The sequence below is a fragment of the Onychomys torridus genome, chromosome 1, assembly GCF_903995425.1.
Source record: "Onychomys torridus chromosome 1, mOncTor1.1, whole genome shotgun sequence".
Classification (NCBI taxonomy): Eukaryota; Metazoa; Chordata; class Mammalia; order Rodentia; family Cricetidae; genus Onychomys; species Onychomys torridus.
This window is the reverse complement of record NC_050443.1, coordinates 136,458,581-136,472,250: the sequence shown is the minus strand read 5'-3', so window position 1 is coordinate 136,472,250 and position 13,670 is coordinate 136,458,581.

Here is a 13,670-nt window from a genome sequence, read left to right as displayed (position 1 = left end):
GTTGTTACCCTGACATAAATTTACAATATCAAGACGAAATTTTATTACATTTTAGGAAGAAAGATGGCATCCCCCCCCACTCAGTAAATGCTAAGAGCCCACTTTTCTATAAGGTGGCTCATCTTCCTGAATCCAAAGCAACTTTGCAGTTTAGATTGCATACTTTAATATTTGAAAGTTTCGAACCTGTGGATATGAATATATTCTGCAAGATAAAAATCCATATGAGCTAAAGAATAAAAGTCCACTTGGAAGGGCTGTATATACAAAGATTAAGAAATGTTCCCCATCTTGCAAAGCCTGGCAGTACTGTCACAGAGTCACAGAACTAACTTCTAAAGGGATATGTGCAGCTTAGGGTGCCCTGCATGGTGATGAAGGCTGGCATCCTTCTTATGACTGGAGAGTTCTCATTCCCATGTAGAGCAAGCCAAGGAAATAAAGATGGCTTTGCTCGATGGTCCTAGGAAAAGAGTGTGCAATGTGGTGTATGCACGTTCTTTGTTTGGCCTTTTCCTATGAGGAATGGCTCTGAGAAAGACACCACAAGCTGAAGGAAATGATGAGAGTTGATTCTGAGTTTCCCTCTGGGAACTGTAGAGCTCAGTAGAATGGAGGATGTCCTTGCAACTCCTACCTATGCTCTTGGTGAGCTAAGATTTTTGCTTATTTTTTTCCAGTCTCTCCAATAATCACTTTTCCCACTAAAAATTTAATAGATAAGCCTTCTCCAGTGAATTGCCATGTATAACACTGAGATCAAAATTGAAAACAACATTACAGCTTGAATTTCATTGGGCCAAAGCAGAATGACTGATTTCAAACCAATCTAAAAATGTTCTTCCCCAAGTCTTCTGCATCCTGGGAACTGGCTCCAAATACCACCTAATTGCTTAAGCTAAAACCCTTAATCTTCCTCTTCCCCACCCCCAACATCGATCCACTCATGTCCAACTTCAAAACATCTTTCAAATTTATCCACTTCTCTCCCACACACTGTTACTGTCCTAAGCCCTAACTAATAGCTGTGAATCTCTCTTACTTCATTGTAGTGCACTCTTCTGAGAAATTAGATTGATATCCAGGGGCCATGTCATGTTCCCTATATCAACCCATCTTCCCCAAAGTATCCCATTATACGTAGAATCCTAGCCATTTATGAAGTCCTAGTCTATCAAGCCCTCATCTCTCTGACTATCTTCTATTCCTCCCACTAGACAAAAGCATACTTTCCCTTACATATGCCATTATCACAGCCACATTAGGTCTTTGTATATCTGACAAGTTCTCAGGCAGTTTCAACTCATATGTTATCTTTAGTGATGGCTGCTCATCTTGTTTCTCTCCTATAATTTTGGTTTTAATCATAGTATTTACCTTTACTCCAATTATCATATTTGTACTTTAACTATTTATGAGATATAACCTATACGGAAAGAAGCTAGTTTTATCCCTTGCTTTTTCTCCTAGGCCCTGGGAGAGCACCTGATGTATAGTAGGCACTCATAGATATTGTGCTCAATAGTTCAGTTTTTTTCAGGTCTGAATTTGTTGACCAGTGTGTGAATGCCTTAAAAGCTCATCCCTGCTTCCCCACAAACATTTCTTCAGTGCCTTGGTAGGTCCTAGGCATGATTCCAGGATTGAGAGGCTTGAACCCTAACATCTTCCCTTTGCATATATACATTGTACTGGGTGCTGGGGTCAATTGGATGTCTTTGGTGAATTATGATTGACACTGAATTGTCAGGTCATTCTGCCTAGGTAAGAGAACTTCAAAGGATGTAATATCATAACAGTTTTTACTTCACTGGTAGGACATAAATGATTCATATATTATAAGCTTACATTTTCAATGACTAGAAGATAGATAATGGGATACTAATAATATACCATTATGTTTAACATATCATAACTTTAAAAAAAAAAGATTCAGCATAGGACATACTTAAACTTATGGTCACAAAGTAAGCTCAGTGTGCCAGCAAAGTGACTGATGACTGAGAAAATGTCTCCTGCACTATGGTACCATGGGAAGAAAGTGACTACAGATGAGACAAACTTGTAAGAACCAGGATTTTAAAGAACCCACTGGAATGGCCTATGGTAGGCAAGCACTTAATGGGTGCCCACCTGACTCAGTCATCCTGTTGTTCATGGAGATGCAGAGACAGCAAAGACGCAAAAACTCAAAGCTCATACCTCTTAACCTTTCTTTGAAAACTAGCTACAAGTCATGTAATATGATTAATGCTAGCAGTCCACTTAATATTTGTAAAAATGTTAGTAAAGTGGTGATATTCCTTGTTTTTGAGACTATATCCCAAGCTGCACTAGAGTTTAATATGTATTCCATGCTGATCTTAAACTGACAGAATTCCTGCCTCAGCTTCTGCAGTTCTGGGAGTAGAAGCATCAGCTACCATACCCAGATATTATTTTTAAATTTCAGGAAGGGGCTGGAGAGGGACTCAACAGTTAAGAGCACTCTCTGTTTTTGCAGAGGACTTGGCTTCAGGTCCCAGAACCCACATAGTAGTTCACAACCATTCATAACTATTTCCAGGGAATCTGATACCCTCTTCTGGCCTCTATAAGCACCAAGACACACACGGTGCACATACACACATACAGGTGGAACACTCATACACATGAAGTAAAATCTAAAAAAGCAAATATTCAGGAAGCTACAGAGCTCAAGATGAAGTAGTAAGACTAAAATGGTGAACTGCAGGAGCCTTGGAAAGTACCACCAGCAAATCCAGCAACTGCTCTTGACTCTGTTGCAAGCACCCCAGTCCTGTACCCCAACCTCATCTGGTCTTACCCTTTGGAAAGCTAACCTATTTGCTCTGCCTTCTACCCAATTTCTTCCTCCACTTAATACTTTTGTTAACATCTTTACTCTTTTTTTTTTTTTGTTTTGCCAAGAACCAGAAACTTCTCTCTCTCTCTTTCTCTCCTCCTCTCTTTTTCTGTCTCCGTCTGTCTTTCTCTCTTTGTCTCTCTTTCTGTCTCTGTCTCTCTCTCTCTTTCTGCTTTGTGTACAATAACTCTTCTCTCAACTCCAAGTTTTATTAACAGTAACTGTCCATGAGCTGTGAAGAATGTCCAAATGGGCTGGTTATTTTGGACCTCTTGATTCAACAAAATACTAGGACACATTCCTCACACAGATATCGTAGAAAATATAGGAAAACAAAGCAGTTCATCAGCCACAGCAGTGTTTCAAGTCAGGAGAAATAAGTTGCGATGTAAATGCAAGACCATTATCTTTTCCAATAATTTAATTTGCCAAAGGGACACTACTCCTGAACAACCAAGAAAAGATATGACAGCAGTGCAGCCAACAGCACACTACACAGCATGAGCCACTTGGGGGAAAATTATAATTGCCATTCACAATGTTTTTAACTCCTCTCCTCTCCTCCCCCAGCCCCCTCCATTCTTTTAAAGCAGACATTGCTGTCTGCATGCTTGTGTGTGTGTGTGTGTGTGTGTGTGTGTGTGTGTGTGTGTGTGTTCTCTCTTTACATTAGAAGGAAATGACTACACAAGTGTAGTTATTACAGATAAGAAAGTCAGTTGGCTGATGATTCAAAGCACCACAATGGGCTGTAAATATTCAATTTCTCTTGAATCACTTGGCACACTTCAACATTGTTTTCTAGACAATGAGTATGTAACTAGAGGACTTACCAGCTTAAGAGCCACATGTTATAAGTAAAACACTGGACTCTCCCTAGTCCTCCTGGAATAGAATCTACTTCCTGCTAAGAGTGGAGGAAGCCATGATTGAATGTGTATTGTTGACATGGGCACAGCCATGTCAAGGACAAATGTCTCAGACCCCTGGGAATGGCAAATAGTTCCCTGGTGATACTCAGAGGGATCTCAAAGCTTCCCTCTGGTCCAAATGTGAATGTCAACAGTGTGTGCAAAAACTAGCAACTATAGCTTCCTCCTGCCACAATTTAGCAGCCTGAGACTGCTACCTAGAGTGACCAGTTAACCTCCCCTCCTGTACTGTGCACAATAAACATGCTGAGGTTCCAGGCTATTGTATAGTTGGTGCCACTCTATTAGAATGCACACAGCCTACCTAACCTGAGATTTTCTGTTCCTTTGTCTGCATATCTGTCCTTTCTCCCTTTCCTTACTGCCTTACTTAGGTTTCCTGGACCCAAGTCACACCTATCACATTAACTTTCAAACAAAATATGCTCAGACAATCCTTTCTTCCTCTTGCCAGTGTCTGACGGAGATTGCCCACAGAGGGCATGACAATTCAAGTGGTGTGCTGTCTCCCAGTTGTACTGCTGTTTTGTTCCCTCAGTGTACCAACTCTGTTATTAGCATCCTCCTGATTCTTTCAAAGCATTTGGCTTGAAGTTTGTGAGGAAACGGTGGCCTCACCATTACTGTTCGGCTATTGAATTGTTCCCTTTTACTGCCATTGCCATCTGGAACTTCGTGATTGCCCAGCTATGAATGCTCATCACCAAATGTCACCTGCAATGCATTCTGTGCTACCAAAACCTCTGTCAAGCGGTCTATGTGTCATTGATCTGCTTTTTAACCTCTGCTGTTCAGAGTTTCAGCTCATAGAGAAAACTATTTCCTGTCTCATATTCCCATTTGTAAGGGAAAGGCAGTGTTTGAACAGCCTGTTGTTGAGATCCGAGCAGTTTGTCACACCATTCCCACTCAGGACACTTAGGCAGCCTTGGGTGATGGGGTAGGGTGTTTGTGTATAACATCATTCTGTGCACTGAACCAGTGCCCTCCTCATTTTATACCTGACTTGTCTGGCTAGCCTGTCATCAGGCCCCAGTGCCTTTTCCCAAGGCATCGGTCATGCCTGTCTAGCTCTGATCCCACTTAACCCATGCCTCAGGAAGGCGTCACAGCATTTAGCACTATATCACTTCTTTTTCTAGCTTATGAGTGTGAGCATGGAAAGCAGAGAGGACTAGAAATGGGCTTGATAGCAGAAGTAAGGCTGCATTTGCCAGGGTGGGTAGGGTTTGTGGGAGTTGGGATTTGCAAGGCAGGCTGGAGAAAATAAGAACCCCACACTTTCTCCATCAAGCCAGTTTAGATATTGAAACCTCCTGATTAGAAAAAAAAAAAGGAAATGTGAACCACCAGGCTTAAAGTTCACAGTGGATCAAATTAGGAAAGTAAAGCTGTGGTCCAAAGGCGGAGCAAAGCGGAAGCCCAAAGGCTGGGGAGACCATAGACAGCAAGAAAATCTGTAGAAAACAAGAGCAGCCATCACGTTAGCAAATAACCAGTAGCAAGGGAGAAGCCAAAAGACCTAGGTATGCAGCTCCTTCAGGGGAGCTGCCTCAGTTTCTTCTTGCTGGAGCAAGCTAATCTCAAGGTAATGGGGCTTGGAGACCTACTTGGAAGGACAGAGAGCAGATTGTATTGTTTGCTTTTTGTTACTATGATAAAACATCAGGGGAAAAAAGCAACCTGGGAAGGAAATGCTTTATTTCAGCTCACAGCTCATGGAGGGAAGTCAACCCCAGAACTAAAGGCAGGAATCTGGATGCAGAAACTAAAGCAGAGGCTTTGGCAGAACACTATTTACTGGCTTGCTCAACCTGCTTTCTTATTCTATCTACTAGGACCACTTGCCCATTGAGTGACATCAGCCCAATGGGCTAGATCCTCCTACATCAATCATCAATAAAGAAAACGTTCCACATACTTGTCTACAAGCAATCTGAAGGAGTTTCTCAGTTCAGGTCCTCTCCTCAGATGACTCTAGCTTGTGACAGGTTGACAAAATCTAACCAGGACACAGATCATCTGTGGACCACAAAGAGCAGAAAAGCAGTGCAGTGTGATGTAAGAGGCATTCTCTTTAGAATGACAGGATACTATGTCACAGTATCTTTTGCGTACACATTAATAAAGCTGCACTGCCCATGAGAAGACACTTGGGAACTTCTAAAATGTTCTAGAACCTAAGCTAACTGGTCATAGGTCCAAAACACGACTTACATATGACCTTTTTCATACCTGCTGTGGGTAGACACATTAGATAGGACTTTTCTCGCTATGAATCCCATTCTCCTTCATAAAATTCCAAAATTTAAAATCCTTTTGTAAACAAGCTTCTTCATAAGCAAATCAGGGATGAAAAGACAAACAGCTTATGCAGAAAGAGTAATTTGGGCACTTGGGTCCACCTCTCATTCTAGGCCTCTCATAGGTCCAGATACCCACAGAAAATCTGAGGAATATTGCTTGCAACCTGGAATTCTCTCTGTAATTGTACTAGTGATTGTACTAGTACTAGTGTAGTTGTACTAGTGATTGTACTGGTACTAGTGTAATTGTACTAGTGATTGTACTAGTACTAGTGTAATTGTACTAGTGATTGTACTGGTACTAGTGTAATTGTACTAGTGATTGTACTGGTACTAGTGTAATTGTACTAGTGATTGTACTAATACTAGTGTAATTGTACTAGTAATTGAGGATTAGGGTGAAAGATGGTATTTAATATCTAGAAAGGCTTATTGGATCTTTGCCATCTTATAGTGGGAATCTGAATACACCTGTAGAAAAGGAAGACTTCTGGGAATGTCAGAGAAGGAAAAATGAAGAAAATAGATACATTGAAGAGCTATAAAGAAAGGAAGCTCCTCATATTGAAACAGTTGAGACTCTGGAAAAGCCTTCTTCAAGTTAAAATTGATGGAAAAACCAGTATGTCTGAGGGTCTTGGAAGGACTATTCAACAACTCAATGAGAGTTTGGGATGGATTAAAGAAACCCAATATAAAAGCTGAGGAACAAAGAAATAATCTAGGTTTTTCTAGACCTTGCTCCTTGGTCCACTGCAAAATGTAATGAGTAGGTAAAACATAAATAAGACTGGTCATAAGGTATTTACTGTTGTAGATGGACAGGTGTGCACCTACAAGTTTGCTGTACTGTTGTAAGTATTTGATCTATTTTTAGTAGCAAAAATGTGTTCAAGAATGGAAATAGATTACCATGCATTCTATCGATTGGCAGGAAAATGATGTTTTTCTGTCAGCACTGAGGCTGTGCTTTAATCTGCTGCCGTTTCAGCCAGCAATTGCAGCTCCTTGGTTACTGGTTTCCTTCTCTGCCAGTAGCCTGGCCACTCAGGCCATGGCCTGGTGGGAATTCTGTTCCCACAGGCACTGGCTATGTTGCTGCAGCCAAATATAGCTTTTAATTACATCTCTATCATTCTATTTATCAATAAAACTCAGGAGTCTTAGGCTAGGGTGGAAACCTACTAGCTCAGAGAGGTTGAGTAGCAACTAGCTGACCCTCTCTCTTTACCAGCATCTCTAAGAGAGAGAGAGAGAGACAGAGACAGAGACAGAAACAGAGACAGAGACAGACAGAGACAGAGAGACAGAGACAAAGACAGAGACAGAGACAGAAAGAGAGAGTGCATCTTGCTCTGCCAAACCAAAAAAAAACCCATGCCACACAAGGTCCCTCCCTACTCTTTCCTGTGCATCTGACTATTGTCTAACAGACACCCTCTGACTCTCTGTGATTACTTTCTGCCAACTGGTGGCTAATTCAGCCTCCTGACCCAAAGTTAATTTTATTTAATTAACGCAAATGCAAACTTGGGGTTCACAGTGTGACTGAATATCTTGCAACAGGAAAACACTTACTAAACATAGTAGTGTCAAAAATTCTACATTGGCAGGGCCATGAGTACATAGTAACTGTTGCAGTGAAGGAGCTGATGAGAAGTATGGGAGCTGAATGAGCTTGTTCTCCACCTTCTATATATATATATATATATAATGTCAGGTTTGACTTTGACTAGATGGGAGCCAAATACATAAGCTTCTGTCATGTCATTTGCCTGTTGCCACTTCATTTCCCCCTGCAAAGCATGTTTCTCAAGCTTCTTTGCCATCTAGCTTTGGACTGGCCTCATTTACTAAAGGAACTGGGAGGAAGGAAGCACCCAGGGCACCCCTTTTGTTTACTCTGCTGCTGTCAGCAGCTGCTCTTCCTCCTGGATCTGGTTCAGCTCCCATCTAATAGTTACATGCTTGCAATGATGTACTGCTATAACCACCATTGTAAAGATAGAGGAACAAGCTTGTCTTCAACAGCTGGACTTCTCAATCATTTGTTCATATCCTCCTTGGGTTTTTCAAAATTCTCTTTGGGTCATTCATTCATCATTCTATCAAACTACTGTGAAAAAATAGGTACACTCGTGTGTTTCTTTGTTTAGATAGGGTCTTATTAACTTGTTGCTAAGTGAGAAATGGGTCAGCATTTATTCTATTTCTTTTTCTAAATCTAAGTTTTGAAAAACTATGCTCACACAAGTAAGTGTAGGATGAACATGACTTTTTTTCTTTTAAAAAGCATCATTCCTTTGAACTCCTTGTGATTGTATTCAAGGGACACAATGCTCCACTGTCAAAGGGATTTTCTTAGAATTATTTTTATTTTTAATTATGCATCTGTGTATGTATGCCACATGCATACAGATCACCATGGAAACAGAAGAGACTGTTCGCTTCCCTAAGTTATAGTTAAAGGAGGTTGTGAGCTACCCAGTGTGGGTTCTAGAAACAGAGGCAGTTCCTTTGGAAGAGCAGCAAGCACTCTTAACAGATGAGCCATTTCTCTAACCCACAAAAGCTTTTTTCAAAATAATACATCACTGATAATTACATTGGATCCTTACTTGATCTTGTTTAGTGTTACAAACAAAAAAATCTCTGAATTAAAAAAAAAAAAAGTTATAGCCTAGGCATTTAGCTCATTAACTTTGCATAGACCTTTTTTTTTGCTTATTTATTTTTATGTGTATGGATGTTTTATCTAAATATGTCCGTATATCGTGTGTGTTATTGGCCCAAAGAGGCCAGAAGATGGTGTCAGATCTCTTGTAACAAGAGCTACAAATTGCTTACCGTATAGCCACTTGAGAACCCATGCCCTGTGGAAAACTAGCCAGAGCTCATAACTACTGAGTCATCTCTCTAGCCCCTGCTTTCTATAACTCTATTTGAGAGAAGATAATCTTTATACACACACTTCATAAATTCTTATTGAGTCTACCATTACTCTTCAAGTTATAAGACTCTTGTCTAACTTTAGAATGACCAGGCTGGCTTCAATATGTAGACCAGGCTCGCCTCTTACTTATAGTAGTCCTCCTGTCTCCCAAGCACTGAGGCTGCAGATGTGAATCTGCACAATTATGCAATGGAGATATGGTTCTCAAAAATACTCTTATTTAATCACAAACTTTGGATATACCTTCACTATCTAGGAATACTGAACTGATAGATTTAGCCTGTTCACTTAACTAGGATCAAGTCTCCCTTCCCAGCAGCCACAAATTCTCAGAAAAAAATATGATCCTATTTGTATCGAAACAACTATAATATTGTGTTCTTAACAAAGTATTTTTTTAAAACAGAAAAAATGATAGACTGAATTTTGTAAAATATACTACTAAAATTATTTAGGATTAAATCACTATACAGCTCATCAAAATCAACTCTGTAATGTTCTTAAGATAATAGGTCAGTATAAATATTACTAATTTTCTACCTAATAAAAATATAAAACATAACATTTTTGCTCAAATTGTGATTTTTATGAAGCAAGAAGCATAATATAAAGGCATGTTGTTTGGCAAATATATTTTGATACTTCCCTTGGGAAGTAACTAAATAAGAATCAAAATTTTAAAAGTAGAAGTAAATCCACTTATTCATTACATATTATCTTCAAACTATACTTATATACTTTATGAAAAAGCATATACTATTGAAAATTAATCAGATGATTTGCCAACTAGCATGTTTTCTTATTAATGGTAAAAAGAAATCTTTATGGGATGAAAGAAAATACAGATTTACTGTGCTTGAAATCAATCTTTCAAAATATATTTTGGTAGGATGATTATTTCTATAAAGTAACATTTCTCAGATCCCAAAGAAACCATGTAAGTTTTACTCAATTGATCTCGAAATTTTTTGTAGAATTGTGAAATAGTCCAGTTATATTTTTTGGATAAATGACAGCATCATATACTGCCCTGGATTTTCAACAGTGCTCTCTGTTCTCAGTAGTATCTGTCATAAGGATAATAATGGAACATTGCTGCAATGAACTTGCACTTTGGTATTCTGAAAGATGCTTCAACGTCCAATATTTTACTGATTTGTTTGTTCTTAAGGGACCTTCCCTCAGATGTAACAGATGGGGAACTGAGAAAATTGAGATAACCATTACTACTGTCCTGTTCTGCTAACTATAAATTCTGATTATAAAATGGATGATGAAAATATCAAATTTTGAAAAACATGCTTTACTTTTTAAAAATTTTTATTTATGTGCATAGGTGGTTTGCCTCCATGTATATCTGTATGAGGGTGTTGGGTACCCTGGAACTGTAATTATAGGCAGTTGTGACCTGCCATGTGGATACTGGGAATTGAACCTAGGTCCTCTGGAAGAACAGCTACTGCTCTTAACCGCTGAGCCATCTCTCCAGCCCACATGCTTCACTTTAAAAAAATATTTTATACTGTGAGATTATAAAGTAACTACATCATTTTCCCCTTCCCCTTTCTCCTTCTAAGCCCTCCCATATATCCTTCATTGCTCTCTTTAAAATTCCTGGCCTCTTTCTCATTAATTATTATTATATGCATATATATATACACCCAGCTCAAACTGTATAATGTTATGAGTATGTATGTGTTAAGGGATGATCATTTGGTATTGGATAACCAATTGGTGTGTTCTTCCCTAGGAAACACTATTTCTCCCACTCTCAGCATCCCTTAGTTGCCAGTAGTTCTCTGTGTAGGGTTGAGGCCTCAATGGCTTTCCCCCTGTCCACCCTACAATGTCTATTGCTATCTTTGTTCAGCTCATGTTTAGGCAGCCATGTTGTTGAGACTTCATGAGTGTAGTTTCTGACAATACTGTATGACACAGTTTCACAGCAAATTCCCTAATCCTCTATTTTTCCTCTCTTCTGGAATCATCTTTGAGCCTTAGATGCAGGAGTTGTTTTGTAGATATAACCTTTGGGAGTACTTTGTGTTTTGGTTGATTGACATTTTCTCTAATGGTCTCTATCTGTTGGCAAAGACAACTTTTCTTGATGAGAGTTGGGAACTACACTTACCTGTGGATATAAGAAAAACTATTTAGAATGTAATTAGGGATGGTGCTGACTTAGTAAGTGGCAATTGTAGGTTCTCCTTAAAAATCCGTGACCTCACAAACCCTGAGTAACTGGGTAATTTTCCCATACCAGATATAATTTCCCTCTTGTTGAGCAGGTCCATGTACAGAGCTATGAGTTACCACCAAAATGTGCACAGCACAATTTCGCCTTAGGGTTAACTTGTGTCACCCTCTTCATTGTTGCTCATAGCTATCATCACTAGGTAGGACCATTGGTTGTCCCCCTCCTTTGGAAGCTAGCATGGTGTCTTCTGGTATTAGTCCTCAGGGAGAAGGCTTTTAGGTCAGATCCAGATAAGTTCTACTGGATCCTATGTCCACAAAGCACAGTGTCTTCAGCAATAGGTACTTACCTTCCAACACTGGGGAGCAACAATGACAGTAGTCTGTAAATTTTAGAGACTCTCTTGGATAACCCTGATCAATAATTAAGAGAAGACTTCTCAACCTGGTGTTAGAATTTTGTTAGGTGGTCAGTGGTTCTTAGTGGAGCATGGTCAGCCCAGATAAGAAAATTGCATTTAAACTAAATATGTATGTTTATACACAAACTTATATGTATTACAGGTTTTCTTCTATTTTTTCTTTTTAGCTAGATCACTAATAGTATGAATCTTTACGACTTTTTCAGGCATCCTTACTATTACTTTACCCTCCTCTCCTTTTGTAACTATCTTTCTCCCTCCTAATTAGAGCCCCCCCCCCCATTTACTCATGTTCCACTTTCCACCACACTGTGTATAAACAGGAAGTCTTAACAAGTATTACGATTTGAATATGAAATTTCCCCACAGGCTCATGTGTTTGAACAGTTGGCTCTGTTGACCTTGCAACACAGCCCCTGGATGACAGAGGTGGATCCTTGGGAGCAGAACTCTGAGAATTATAGCCCAACCCTATGTCTGGTCTCATTCTCTGCTTCTGCATCCAGTGAGCATGGCAGGAGTTCTGCTGCATACATCTACCATCACCCACTGAGCTGCTCCTATAGGTGTAGCCACCCCTGATGGACAGAAACTGTGAACCAAAATAAATCTGCCCTCCAGGCCTAGTATCATTCTGTTGCTGTGATTAAAAACACTCTGACCTGTGGTGATATTTTATTTGTGCTTTGATAAATAAAGCTTGCCTGGATATCAGGGAGGAAAGGCCAGCCATTTTAAGTTAAAAAAAAAAAAAATGTCAGGCAGCACAGGCCCTTAATCTGATCATTTAGCAGGCAGGATCTCTGTGGGTTTCAGGGCATATTAGGGAACAGAGCCAAGCATGGTACCCAACCATAATCCCAGTAACAACCATAGAGATTTGGAGGTCTGTGTAGACAGTCAGTGACAAGGAAGTGAGGTAGCTGGGTAAGACCCAATGAGAGGGCAGAAAAGCAAGGCATACAAAGGTGTGGGTAGACAGGGAGTCTCACATTTGAAAGCTGCAGAGTTGGTGAGGTAAGGTTGGCTGGTAGCTTTTTCTATTTTCCTGATCTCTAAGGCTTTCACCCCTATGTTTGGCTCCATGTGTTTTATTTAATAAGACCATTTAAAAATTCGTCTACCCTGACCAAAAGCAACTTGGGGGATAAATAAGCTTTTTTTTTTCAGCTGACAGATTTCATTGAGGGAAATTGGGGAAGAAACTCAAGCAGGAATTTAAAGCAAAAAATATGGAGGAATGCTGCCTGTTAGCTCATTCACTGACCCATGGTTAGTTGTTTTTCCTGTCCAGCCCAGGACAATTGGATCATGAAGTGGTGCCATTCACAGTGTGTTGGACCCTCCTACATCAATTAATAATCAAGATAGTATCTCCAGCATACCCACAGGCCAATATGATCTGAGCAATTCACTATTGAAAACCCCTTCTAAGGTGACTTCAGGCTGTGTCAAGCTGACAATTAAAGCTAAGATACCTCTCCTAAGCTGCTTTGTCACAGCAGTAAGTCACTAAGATACCAGGCTAGCACCATCTGATTGAACAATAACACAGGCTCTTCTTTCAGAGTGCACTCTTGAAATGTATATTCCAGCAAACATGTTTACATGGATAAGAAGAAAGGCTATTGTTTCTTCAGGTGAAAGTGTGACCTCAGACTCCACCTCAGCTACTGCAATTTTAGGAGAGCATATATGTAGACATTGGAGGCCTGAAACTGAAGGACTAAATTCATGTATAAACCTAGGAAAATCAGTATGGTCCAAGTTGAAGACCTCAGGTATGGTCTACTTCATACATGTAGTGTCTGGGTCTAGCAAATGGCCCTGCATGTAGTTATTGCTATTTGTATGGGTATAACATTATATTTGTCCTCACCAAGCTTAGCCAAGTTGTCCTCTGTGTCCTCTCTAGGCATGGTGGTTCCTGCCTATAATCTCAGCACTTGGGAGGCTGAGGCAGGAGGTTCGCTGTGAATTTGAGATCAATCTGGA